We start from the raw sequence: 9,824 nt of genomic DNA, 5'->3' as shown, positions 1-9,824 counted from the left end.
GTCCAGCTGTTTATTAATCAGTTTGATAAATTTGCACAAATGATTCAACATACTGATGTTTCTAGTGACAAATCATGAAATTTCAATATGTTTGGTCTATTTAGATAAAATGGTTTCAAATTTTTTTCTCTATCATGATTAAATTTCGAACATTTAAAAATATAGTGGAATTCATCCCCAATATCTCCTGAATTACATAGTTTACAATTTCGATTTTCTATAGGTACATTTTTCCACCTTCCAGTTTCAATAGGAAGTTTATGACTGAGTATCCTGAATCTACAAAAAGAAATAATATTTTTATCATCTAGGATCTAAAAATAGTTTTCTCTTTCAGCATTATCTTTAAATAGTCGATAATTAATAGCTTTTGGTGATTCTACTAAGATAGAGTGCCAATTTTGTTTGAATTGGTCTACAACACTAACTTTAACCTTATGATATAACCATGTATTACTAACAAAGTACTGTGCATTCCAAACATATGACAGTACACAACTATCTAGAATAGATTTTATATTATTAAGCCATGGAATACTCATCCCATACTTTTTATATGCATATTTATACAAAATAACAGGAAGTTTTTCTTGCTTTCCACACATAAGTTTCGACCAGTAATTTAAAATCCGCAATTTGATATCAATTTCCAAAGGATATCTTCCAAGTTCTCCATAAATCATGAAATCTGGTGTTGACTTCTTTACATTTAACAAAATTTTACAGAATTTAAGGTGGACCCTTTCTATAACAGAATTATTGCCGACTCCCCAAACTTCACTTCCATACAATAAAATAGGCTGGACAATTTTATCGAATAGATCCAGTTGGCATTCTATAGATAAATTATGTTTTCGATCTTTGCGGATAACATTGTCCATAGCGTGTGTGGCTTTTTCTGTTTGTGCCTTTTTTGCCTTAGAAAAACTTCCTGTTCTAGAAAAAATAACACCAAGATACGTAAACTCATTTACGATTTCTAAAACAGTATTATTATATTTAAATTCTATATTTGATAATGGTCTACCTTTTGAAAAAACTACAATTTTGCTTTTATTCACATTAACCCTCAACACAACTGCTCAATTTCCAAAGTTCACAATAGTAATACAATGAGTCAAGCTGCTTTTGTAAGTCTTTTTTTGACTCTGCCAAAAGAGCTGTGTCATCTGCATACAGAATCAGAAACAATTTTAAATAGTAATCTAGCTCAATTTCTATATCATCGGATACTGTTTTTAACCCTTCTACATCTTGTTCTTTTAAAAAATGTTCAAGATCATTAATATACAGAGAAAATAATAAAGGCGAGAGGCGTTCGCCTTGACTTACACCGACATTACAAGGAAAATACTCTGAAAATACACTACCATCAAAAATTCTAGATTTAATGTTACTATAAATATTTACAATGGTATCATACATTTTTCCACTGATAAAATTTTCCAGAAGTTTTTTCTATAAACCAGTTCGCCAGACTGTGTCAAAGGCTTTTGCAAAGTCTGTAAAAGCACAAAAAAGTTTTTTCTTTCGCATCTTCAATAGTTCAAAAAGAATATGTAGGACAAAAATACTATCTATGGTTGAATATATCTTTTCTAAATCCTGATTGATTTTCTTTTAACAATAAGTAATTTTCCAAAAAAGTGGATAGTCTTGAATTCAGAACTGAAGTAAATAGCTTTCCCATGCAGCTAAGAATTGTGATAGGTCTATAATTTTCTGGGTTTTTTGTATCACCTTTATTTTTATAAAACTTTTAAAGGAATAATGTTACCAACTAACCATGCTTCTGGAATTTTACCGGAATCGAAAACTAAATATAAAACAAGAGTGCACACACTGAAATGTCTCGCCTTCTTTACTAATCATTGATATTATGTTGATACTCCTAAATATAAAGCTTTATTACGACTGTCACATAAACTTAACATGAACCATATGCCTGGCAGACATGTACAGCTAACAATGCTTCCATACAACAAATATAGTTGACCTATTGCTTATAGTTTAAGAAAATAGACCAAAACACAAAAACTTAACACTGAGTAATGAACCGTGAAAACCAGGTCAAGGTCAAATAAAACCTGCACTACTGACATATAGATCATAAAATATTTCCATACACCAAATATAGTTGACCTATGACATATAGTATCAGATAAAAAGACTAAAACTCAAAAACTTAACTTTGACCACTGAACCATAAAAATGAGGTCAAGGTCAGATGACATCTGCCCGCTAGACATGTACACCTTACCATCATTCCATACAACAAATATAGTAAACCTATTGCATAAAGTATGAGAAAAACAGACCAAAACACAAAAACTTAACTATAACCACTGAACCATGAAAATGAGGTCAAGGTCAGATGACACCTGCCAGTTGGACATGTACACCTTACAGTCCTTCCATACACCGAATATACTAGACCTATTGCTTATAGTATCTGAGATATAGACGTGACCACCAAAACTTAACCTTGTTCACTGATCCATGAAATGAGGTTGAGGTCAAGTGAAAACTGTCTGACAGCATGAGGACCTTGCAAGGTACGCACATACTAAATATAGTTATCCTATTACTTACAGTAATAGAGAATTAAACATTTACAAAAAATCTGAACTTGTTTTTCAAGTGATCACTGAACCATGAAAATGAGGTCAAGGACAATGGACATGTGACTGACGGAAACTAAGTAACATGAGGCATCCATATACAAAATATGAAGCATCCAGGTCTTCCACCTTCTAAAATATATAGCTTTTAAGAAGTGAGCTAACATCGCCGCTGTAGCCGCCGCCGCCACCACCACCGGATCACTATCCCTATGTCGAGCTTTCTGCAACAAAAGTTGCAGGCTCGACAAAAACTGAACATAAATAGGCATAAAAATATGGCATGTGCTTTTAATATATTCGTTAATCATTTTGTCATCTCCACAAGCCTTTCCATTTTTTAAATCTTTAATACAATTAAATATTTCTTTTTCTGTTATTATACTATTAAAAGTTTCATTGAACTGGTTTGGTACTTGCGATACAGGGATATCGTCAACTGAATCCGACGAATTCAAGTCTTTAAATAAAATCAAAGAGAACATCGATGGAAATTTTTGGACTACGTTTTTCTCTTTTTTTATTTAAAATTTTCCAGAACTCCTTAGAGTTACTGTTTTTTAAATTTTGCATCTTTCATTTGAACTTGATTATCTGTTATTTTGTGTTTTATATCGTCGTTTTGCAATTCGAGAGCACTTTCTTTGCTCCCAGCATTTTTTGTCAAACCATGGTTTGCTTTGCTTTTTGTTCTTTTTAACCTTTGTGTTATAAGTAAAGGTACCTAGTACCTTTTCTGGTGATTCCAAAAGTATTTCATTTATAAAATTATGTTCGAACAATTTATTTACAGAATTTTGCGACATAACACTTTACTGTTGTGCCTTCACTGTTTTTTGGAGAAAAAAATCTCTGACAAACCTAAGACACAGTTGACAGGCTTCATTTAGACATTAGCTATAAGGCTACTACAAAAAAAATGCACTGAATAAAGAAACACTATCCAAACATTAAAACCTTTTAAAATGTACATGCTATCATATGCATAAAGGTTATATGCTTTTTATACAAACTTTAAAGGTATGTGTTTGTATTCTGCTATCTCATATTGTATTTTCTTGTAGTGTTCTATTGTATTTTCTTGTAGTGTTCTATTGTATTTTCTTGTAGACTCTTATTATATATTTCTTGTAGTCTCATAGTGGGAATATTATTTCTGTAGTTTCAGTAGGAGGTTGTGTAATCTTTTGTTTGTTTAACTGTTGAGGGATCCTGATATAGCAAATCTCAATTAAAGTCAGCATGGAAATATGATAGCTAGCCCACATAAATGAGCAAAAAAGACCAAATAACTGCTCAAAAACAAACTGCAAACAAGACAAATATATGGGGTTTCTGTGTGTAAACCAAAACATAGTCTCAGCAAATCATACTGGCTTAAAGCAGAAAGACAGTTAGAATAAATAATAATATTTATTAAAAAATCATTTAATTTTGGCCCTTGAGAAACACTCAGCACATAAACAGAATTTTGAGTTCCTGCCTTTGCAAGTCAGCTTGCAACCTTCAGTGTAAGGAAGAACCTACCTGCCCGACAATGCGCCAGCCGGGGAATGTAAAACGAGGGTTCTCCACTTAGTTGATGAGACAAGGCGTCTCATCGGCAGCTGGGTAGTGCTAGGGTCTGCCTGGGGGATAGCCCATGTACTAGTGAAGTAGCAGGGGTCTATCAAACTGGCACTGGGATAAATTTGATAAAATGTGTCCCCGAAATGCTTGGGAATGAATGAAATTTTAAAAATGACCAGTGATAAAATTCCATTAAGGGAAAACTGAAATAAAGAAAAATATATATCACTAGTTTAAGCTGAGTTATTTCTCTAGTCATGAAACAATATTGAAGGTGTTAGGAAGGGGAAGGTGGGAGGTAAATTGAATAATAGCACTGTAAAACTCCATCAACTAGTCAGGCTGCTTTGAACCAAGAAAACTGATTATAAAAAGACAATGCAATTGGCTTTACACACAGATTGGGTACATCTAACATCCAGGGGGAGGAGACTGACCTACTGACCCTCAAATAATATACTATTTATTGTGTAATCAGTATTAAAGTAATCTGGTATTATATTCTGATTTCCTCTCCTACAGTGATTGTTTGTGACATGTATCTGATTAAGAAAAGATTAGTGTGCCTCCTAGTGATATTCCAGTTGTAACTTCAAAGTGTCAAATGTTAGACAAATTAACCTCAAGATATAACAAGTGGTCTGTGTATGTTAATTAATTGCATCCATGATGTTAGCATCTTTATCATATAATTAATTACTTGTGAACTGAAATGGCTTTTCTGTTTGTATAAACAATGCTTATATTACATATAAGTAAAATATTAAATCATGAAAATCAAACAAAGTTTATATAAGTTTCTATTTTTCTCTTAACCCGAATAATTCAGTCGTTATATTCCTCTGATCTACGAAGGCTACATTAACGTCTGAATGTCTTCCTCGATAAAGACTGTCAACCGGAAAATTCACACCGCTATGCAATATGGGAATTTTTTACTAAGTTGGCAGCTAAAGAAGGAGGAGTTCTGGATGTTAATTGATGTTAAATGATGTAAATTGATGTTAATTAATTATTATCGGATTTGTGTTAATTGAACACACATGTTTGGTAAGACAATTACAAGGCAGTTGTGCAGACTCATTACCCTGATCGCCGCCGATTGGCTCTCTCTCTCACAGAAAGCAGGCGATGCAGCCAATGATCATAAGGAGTTCAAGCCCTCGTGTGGGAGAAAATCGGACACAGAAAGGGCTTGAATTATTCAAGTTATTTTTCTCTTTGAAAATTGAAACAAAGTTTTTAACTGATGTCTTTATCTGATAGACCTTGAAAAAATAAGATAGTCCAAGTGGGTTCTATTAATTATCAATTCAAAAATAAATTATAAAAACTTCTAGTATTGAGTAACATAGTTTAATTTGCAGTGTAAAGGGTTCATCTTTGTCAAGAATCTTTTTGATTTGTGTATTGCAATGACTATAATTGTTTGCATGGGACCAAATGGACAGCAGAAATTATTTCAGTTGTCAGAACTAAAATGGAGGGCTATAAAATCAGCGACCATATAATTTTGATATGTACTAATCATTTCTTTTAGCTTTAAATAGACAATAGTCACCAAGTAAAACAATATATTACAGCGCTACAAAAGAATAATCTACCTTAACTCCTTACCCAGACTGAAGAAAGAGAAAGACATGCAGTTACGAAAGGGCCAATAACCTTAGCTAAACTAAGCTTAGAAACATTAATTCTTTAATCTTGTATGCTTACAGTTTTCAGTGACATAGTTCTCAGATCTTCTTTCATTTAAAAAAAAAATAAAAATCAAGGAATAAGTTTTTTATATTGATATATGGGGAGGGGGATAGAATTAAGAGTAACACCAAAGTAACACCAGAGCACACTTTAAGTCTAGTAAACTAAAATTAAGTTTCCTGACATGTGTGTACATGTAAGTACATGTACATGTATGACATGATGTTTATAATTTTCAAGATGTACCAGTAACCCATTTTGTGTTTCAGAAATTACCCAAGATGAAGATTATGACATGCTTCAGTCAGTAACAAAAAGGAGAATAATAGTTTCCTATCAGAGCCATTTTAATAGATATCATTAAGATATGGATTCATTTTGCAATCATAATAAATGCTTTCTAATTCTATTTAATTTTAGATTCTAACAGTACATTTTTGTCCAGAAACATTTTTTTTCTCTTTCTGTCTTTCTCTGAGATAATCATGAGAAAAAGAATCCTTAAATCTAAATTAACACATTTTCACATTAATTTTTTTCTACCAAAAACTTGCAATTCTGTATTTTTTTTATTTTGTTTTTGCATCTGTCTAAAAGCATAGCATATGTTACATAAATATATTTCTTATGAAGTCTATTTTCTTTTTTCTTGACATCTATGTAATACTCACTAGTCTAGAATTGAATGCTGATGATACATCTAAATAATTGATGATTTTATGTGACAGCTCATTTGGCAGAACTGCAAAGAAATCAACCTGGCAGGTAGTAGGCAAGTACACTTGTACTAAGAAGGACAATTGTTCTGAACCACATAGTTCTAATAAGTGTTGTAGGGTCTCTGTCTTCTCCTTGTCACATAAACTTGAAAATCTGCCCTTTGTTGATTCCAACCAATCTTTAAAGTCCATTGCATCTGATTATAAAATTCAAATGATCTCACAAGCATGGCTGGAACATGTTATTACCTGGAAAGATACAGGTTCTGAGAGGTCAGACAATTTATAATGATTTAAACAGTACATAATGAGAGATTGATTTGGTACCAATCAATATTGTGAATCAAAATTTATTTATTTACACATCTAAACTACTAAAGGAAGAGACTGAATTCATTGAGCAGCAACTCCTCTGAAACCATACAAAGTCGAAAATATTTGTAATGCGACTTATAATGTAGTGTTTTGTACTTCCTATTAACATTTGTTTGTTTTGTGTGACAAAAGACAACAACACTCAGATATTTTTACCCCATTGTAATAGTTTTAATGGTCGACATGTTTCACTTATAGATAGGCGTCATCAGGACAATGTTACATACAAAATTTTCAGTGAGGTGCATTTCTTGTGGTTGAGCAGTGAACCGAAAGTGTAAGCAAAATTGCTGTAGTTATGGTGTAGTTATATAAATAGAAAATGAACGTTAAAGTGAAATGACATAGAGAATAAAATGGAACGAAAAGTAAATGTTGTTTAAATAAATTAATAAAAGTTTGTAAGAGTTAGTCCTTCCTTGTAGTCTTACAGTACAGTAATATAGTCTAATTGGAGGTTCCTAGTGGTATTGTTTGATGAAAAAATGTTCGGTTTAATTTCCTAATGGACACCACCTCATTGCAATTCCATACCAATTTGTTTTGAAACTAATTTTTTTTTTAAATAACAAAATTTAGAGACCATTATTGATTGTTGTCTTATAAGCTTTCACACATGCTCAATTGACGTACTGCCTTCAAAAATTCAAACTCTTTGTTTCAACAAATGTCCAATTGTACTGCGATTTTGTGGGCCCATTTTAGTTGTATTAAATTTATCAGAATAATTATTAACAAAAAGAGCAGATGTATGGTAGCATAAGTCAATTCATTTTAGAGTCTTTTCATTTGTAACCACTGTAAATTTAAACCAGGTATGCACAGGCACTCGTCTCAGAAAAAAAAATTCCTATATATACAAAGGTATATATATATAGGGGAAAAAAATTCTGAGACAAGTGCAGGTATGGTACAACATTATGAGACATATTATTCAGAATAATCTTGTTGTGATATTATATCCTTTTTATAACACTGAAAAATGTTCCCTTTTATCTGAATGAAGTGAAGAAAGTTGTCACAGCAAAAAAGTAAATAGTCTTTCAAGACGTCAAATTTATTTTGGACTACTTATAACTTACATGACTTATACTAATAGTAATACTAATAGTATCCTTCGATCATATTTTCTTGTGTTATATGAATTCTTACTACACATGCTTTTTCCGATGGAATTTGTGGCTTCACAATGCATTCTAACTAGCATAAAACCCCATAATACACCTTATCGCGACGCTATTCCCTACCCAAGAATCCATCCCGCTTGACCTATTGAGGTCATACAACAATCACTTTTCTATTGTAGTCAGATATTTAGTATTATGATGTCAAAATTTTATGGCAACCTGTGTGATTTAAATATTTCTTCTATTAATGCGCACAGATCATAGTTAAATCATAAGTATTATAATATAAAGTTAATTACGAGACGGCAAAAGAAGTTATCAACTTAATGATGGCCGCAATAATCCAGGTAGAATCCAGGAAGTGATTTCCATTATTGCGGACAAATTACAATAAGGAGTATATGAGGATACATCTGCTGTTTGTAAATTGTATCCTGTTCAGCTGTAGTTGTACTTTGGTTTAGTTTTGCACATTTTTAGAAACCATTCTGTCCCAATTAATACAGCAAATGCACCAAGCAAGTAACCGGTTACAAATGAGATGCCAGAGGGTGCACTAATTTTTCCAGTTGCATATAAATATTTACAATATGTCACTGTCTCTGCTGTCAGTAATGCTAATTTTTGGTCTTGCGACTTTAAATTTTGATGTGGTACACTAAATTAAGTTTGAATATATGCTGTTATAAAATTATTTTTTTCTGTTTGAAAGGAAAATAAAAAATTGCTCTGTATTACATGACAATGGCCATGTTGGCTGTCCAAGTGTCAAACATATTTTCCTGTCATTTGTCTCAGTGCAAGGTGGCAAAATGTTAGAGTTATCTTTCCTTTGCTAACAATGTTAATATTCCGTTCGGGACTGAAAGTGAGCTGTTTCGTTTGCGTGTTTTCAGAGACATATATACACATATGTGTATATATGTCTCTAGTGTTTTCAAATCAAATCAAAATCAAACCAAATGTCTTTTATATTTCTAATTGAAGGACAATATACAGAAATACAACACATGCAATCAAACAAACAGACTGATTACAGTGGCGGATACAGCCATTTTAAAAAGGGGGGTTCCCAACCCAGAGTAAAAGGGGGGGGGGGGGGGCAACTATATGCTTCCATTCAAATGCATTGTTCGTCCAAAAAAAGGGGGGTTCCAACCCCCGGACCCTCCCCCTTTTGTATCCGCCACTGGATTATTTATCAAATTTAATTATAAGAACAAGTAAAATATATTTGAAAGCCAGTACAAAGAGGAATAACTCAATTTGTTTACCTTAATTATTGTGTTTCTATTTTCCCCGTTATCAATAAATGTGGAACATTTTATAAGGTACAGACTTAAAACTATTAAAATCTAAATCTTAATATGTTATGATCCAGATTAAGATATTTCCTAACTTTATGTTTCTCAGATTTGGAAACTTTTAGATTAATTTTGGGATTTACTCCGTTCTGTAAGAAATGGGACCACGTTTTACCTTTTCAATTAAACAAATGCAAAAAATGTTGGTGATCAAATGAAGACAAGAGTCTTGATTGGTTGATTGATTGATTGATTGATTGATTGATTGATTGATTGATTGATTGATTGATTGATTGATTGATTGATTGATTGATTGATTGATTGATTGATGTTTTCATAATGTGTGTTTTGTTTGTAAATTGATTTACTTCCTCAGTTCATAACAAACAGTTTGCCCGTTTGATTTGT

At 32.2% G+C, this 9,824-nt stretch overlaps 1 long non-coding RNA gene across 1 annotated transcript; it reads right to left on the bottom strand.

Annotated features, from left to right (window-relative positions):
- Window positions 1–8,960, bottom strand: LOC139521928 (uncharacterized). The gene is made up of 3 exons (XR_011664096.1): window positions 8,851–8,960; window positions 6,563–6,859; window positions 1–279 (listed from the first exon to the last, which is right to left on the bottom strand). It is a non-coding gene; the product is annotated as an uncharacterized lncRNA (long non-coding RNA).
- Window positions 8,961–9,824: the final 864 nt, after the last annotated feature.

This window comes from Mytilus edulis, chromosome 4 (assembly GCF_963676685.1).
Source record: "Mytilus edulis chromosome 4, xbMytEdul2.2, whole genome shotgun sequence".
Lineage (NCBI taxonomy): Eukaryota > Metazoa > Mollusca > Bivalvia > Mytilida > Mytilidae > Mytilus > Mytilus edulis.
The sequence above is the reverse complement of the archived record's forward strand: the minus strand, read 5'-3'. Positions and strand labels throughout refer to the sequence as shown.